This window comes from Pseudopodoces humilis, chromosome 3, assembly GCF_049639895.1.
Source record: "Pseudopodoces humilis isolate 2021_Gansu_Grassland_sample_001 chromosome 3, ASM4963989v1, whole genome shotgun sequence".
Taxonomy (NCBI): domain Eukaryota; kingdom Metazoa; phylum Chordata; class Aves; order Passeriformes; family Paridae; genus Pseudopodoces; species Pseudopodoces humilis.
This window is the reverse complement of record NC_142202.1, coordinates 16,629,029-16,633,708: the sequence shown is the minus strand read 5'-3', so window position 1 is coordinate 16,633,708 and position 4,680 is coordinate 16,629,029.

Below are 4,680 nucleotides of genomic sequence, written 5' to 3'. Positions count from 1 at the left end.
AAGAAAAAGACCCCAACCCATCTCAGACCTTTCCATTTTGCTTTTAAAAAAAGAGTAAGGATAGGTAGATGTAAAACCAGGCCAAACAGTTCCATGTCAGCTTGTTTGATGCAGTTCAAGTAACTGTAGATAACCAGTTCACAATGCTTTGTGTGAACAAATATTTACGCAATGAAAAGGCAACTGGTTTGCTTTGGCTTGATTTGAATTTAGACGTGCAGTAATCCACACTTATCCACACATGTTAGGTATTTGACAACATGTGAAGTCTTTAAAATCACTTTCTGTCTGCCTGACAACATAAATCTTTTTGTCTTCTCAACACTTGCAGTCCATATCTGTTATTAAATAATGTACGCAAATGCTGCAACAAACGAATCATAAATAATTACTGAGTTTTTTTTAATAGATGACGCAAGTCCCTGCCTCAGGGGCTTGCTGTCTACCTCAAAAATGGGCTAAAAAGATGGAAAATTATACACAACACCAGAAATTAGCAGGGGTCTGGCACTGTTCAGTACTATAGGCTTGACAGATGATGTTGGTATGAAGGAAGAGGAGACAGAACTGTGAAGTTCAAAGCCAAGAGCACATTAACACCAAAAAGTCATCTAAGTTTGACTTTCATACTGGGTGTGATCTCAAGACCTGCTGGAGGGAGAATCACCAGGTAGCCAGTCCTTGCTGTATTCCGAGCTCTGTCACTGCTAGACCTGAATGTTTATCATTAAACAGATGCATATCTAGGAAGGTGTGACCAATCTGAGAGATGCTGCTGTGCTTCGTGTTTGCAGGCCCCCAGCTGAGCATGCAGCTTGTCCTTGTGCCTTTCCAAAAGCCCCAGCATGTGGCCATTTGTGGCTCCATGGGGCATTCCCAAGGATTAAGGCAGACTGGTGGAGATGACTGTCCAGGGACTTTGCATCCTCTGACCACAGCCACCAAAATAGCTCTCGAGCTGTCAACCACAGTCCTGGAGAACAGGGAAGGTTCTTCAGCTCTCTCCTTGTATTACAGGCCTGGATTAGGCTGATTTAGCCCTTTTTTTTATTTATTTTTTTTTTAGTAAATAAGGCATCAGGATCTGCCAACAACATTCCTTTCATTTTATCTGATCTCATAAGAATTATTTTTAGTAAGAACTGGTTTGCCCTGAAAGAAAGCTATTCTCTAAAAAAAGCATTGTACACTTAAGACATATGGGACAGAAGGAAGCCTGCATCTAGCATTACTTTTTTCTTTCAGTCACCAGAAAAACCCTGAAATTGCCCTTTTTAGCAAAGAGAAAAGATAAATGGGTTCGTTCTGAATCAAAAATAATAGATATGTCTTGTGCCATTCTTGACAACCATTTCTGAAGCCTCATTAGCTCACAGAACATGTGCACAACTCCTACCTCTAAGAAATTTACACAGGTGTAATTCCACCGAAATAACAGCTGAATAGCTGTAGTAGAGTGAGAGATATTTTTGTCACTTCTCTCACAAAAATTAATTGAAATAGATACTTAACAGAGGTAGCAGGCAGCCAGTCCCCCTTTCTGGCAATCTTACAAACACTGGAGACATTGCTTGGGGTCATCATACTCTGTATTTTGGTGCACAGACTTAGTGAATGGCATGCATGTTATGCTTACTAAGCTACTTTGGATAAACATGGAAAAAATCTAGTGGTGTAGTTGTCACAGACCAAAATGGTTTCATGTGCTATGTGATTTGAAGGGAGATTCCTTTGCTGTGTGTCATTTACCTTTTATACATTGCTGCTGTGCAGTATTTCATAACCATTCATTCTCTGGATGCCCACACTACATTGTTATATACATAAAGCATAAAAAAATGGGAACTCCGTGTTCTTATTCGACGTCACATTATAGTCCACAAACAGCTTTATTGCTCTTTACCATGTTTGGGAACAAAGGCAAAGGGATGACGTATGTCTCACAGTAGAACAATTTCCTTCTCACACTAGGAAAACAGAGCTCCTCTCTTTTACATATGGTTTAAGTACACATGCATAGCCTTGGGACATCAGGATCTAAGGAGAAAAACCTCTCATGTTTCATATGTAAATCAGTGACAGCCGTGGTCATGTGCTATATGATAAATAAGCTGGCATGGTGGAGTCAGCAAAAAACTTTAATGCTTTAACATCATTTCTCAAGCCATGATCCTGCAAGTCATAAGGATTTTTGAGTAGGTTAGGCCCTGTCGTGAATTAACTGTTGGCATAAGTGATACAACAGCAAACAGCTTCCTAGATAATTAACTTCTTTGGGAAAAGAAGTGCTTGTGTTTCTCTGGCATACAGCACAAGACCATCTCACTGATTCCTGCCTTCTCTGGCACACCTGGAGTGCACTCACTATGCCTCAGTCACTGTGAATTCCTTGAATCCACTGACACCATGGGGAGATAATTACGATACTTAGGTTACAACAGGAATTGAAGGTAATGTGGGATCTGTTTCTCCCTCCTGCCCCCTGTGGCACTCTGAAAACACCGTGCGATGCCTCTATGTCTCCATTTCTGCCTTCATGGTGATAATTTCCCCATCCTAGGAAGTCTGAGAGCCTGTAAATGTGTTTAATGTGAACTGAGGTCTTTGATTGCAATTTTCAAAGCAGATGTAGCCACTTTGTAAAGGAGGTTGTGACATTATGGATAATAAAGATAAGGCTTCCTGTAGCTGAGGTTTTTGCACTCTCCATTTAATTCACTGTTTTCTTACTGAATTACAGTATTCCAACTTTAGCAAGTACTAACGATGACAGCTAAAAGTTACACTTTTGTAGATGTTCATCTCATCTCAATACTCTGGGATAATTCTAGCCCAAGTAACCCAAGGAAAAATGAAGGATACTTTTTTTTTGCCTTAAAAACATTCACGTCCTTACCCTGAAGGAGGGACGGATCACAAATGCTGATATCAAGGAGGCAACTTTTGCTGTTCCTTTCACAAGGCTCTGACAATTTCTTTTCAGCCATTCAGTAAAGAATGGGCAGGCTTGGATTAAACCTGTGTGCTGTGACAGAGAGCAGGGTGAAAATGCAAGGGAAGCAGCCCTGTGACAAGGTATTTGGGGTACCTGAAATATCACAGAGCTTGGAAGCAAGGGAGCCTAGGATGAGGAGTAGAAGAAGGAGCTCCTGGCAGCTGGAATATGGCAATGGTGGGGACTAAAACCTGAAGCTGAAAGGAGACTGAGAAACAAGGATGGAGACAAGGAGATGTAAGGCTAAAAGTGCTAAATCAGGAGTGTAAGAAGGAAAAGCTAGAGTAAAACTAGGAGTTGAACACTTCAGAGTTGTGTTAAGAGCTGACATTGTGTCTAGATGGGTTCCTCCCAGAATCTGGAATAGAACCCAAAATTTCTGACTTGCACATTTTTCAGTTTTTCCTACTGAGATCTACTAAAAATAATAGACACCTTTTCTCCTTGCAGCCTGCACAGGGGTGATACACTGCTGCACAGTGAGAGTTGTCTGTGAACCTCTGCTTCAATCTGTGGATCTGGAATTCCTTCCAATAAAACAAATGGAATATAGTAACGTGAAAGGAAATCAACTTTCTTTCCTTAAAAAGCTAAGAAATTCTTTGATATGCATGTGTTTGTGTATATATATACATACATAAAGTAGTGTGAAGGGAACTTGTAATGTCACTGCCTTCAGAAAGCAGGAAGTACAGGAATGCAACAATCGGAGCTCAACTGTTTCTCATCTGCCCTGAGCAATTCCATTTTTATCCAATCTATTTCTTACACCTAGTGCAGAGATTCCTCCAAGTCCTCTGGTGCTCCACAGTTACTTCAGCCTTTAATTCTTGGGAAGTGTTTGAGTAGTGATAGTCCCTAAGTCAGAGATCCAGTCTCTTCACAATCTGAAGAATCTGGACTATAATTCCATAGCTGGAACTTTTCACCACAGTGCTCAAATAGAATTCAACCAACCCCCAGCTTATCTCGCTGTTCTTCCTACTCTTCCTCTTCTTATTTTTTCTTTGCTTCTTGGGCTTTTATTTCTATTTTTTTTTCACACTTTTTCAACAAAATTGAAAGCATTCTATATTTCTTCATCAGTCTTTTTCTTTCCACCTCTTCTGTTTCTGTGCTTCTTTTCCACAATTAGCTCTTTTTTTTCCTTCTTAATTTTTATTTCTCTCTCCTGTCACAAGAAATGAAGCTTGGATCTTAATTAATTAATCAATTATCTTAATAATTATTTAAACCTGTATTACGTCTTCAGACCACCAGGACAGTCACAAGAGTTAATTTTTTTTTTTCCCCTATAAAAACTGATCCTAGGCAGCCTTCCAATTATGATATCAGTCTTGTAACGTTTGCCTGAATTTGCTGACATCCTGAAAGAATGATCTCAAGAGGTGTATTCTCCTGGCTGAAAGGGCCAGCAATGACACATCACAGTCAGTTGTTAGCCTGCCCACAGCTGACTATTTTGGGGGTTGGAATGGTGCAAGTGGAGAGAATGGAGCCCCCCAAGAGGAGAGATCTGGAAACAGCTGGAATAAAGATGTGCAGGAAAGATGAGGGGCTAGGAAAAGAAAATCCAAGGAGAAAAAGGAGGACCTTAAGAGCCCAGAGGCAGAAGCAGCAATAGCCTAGAGCAGAGATTTTCTGAGTGTGATGGAGAACAGAAAAACAAGAACTGAAGAATTAAC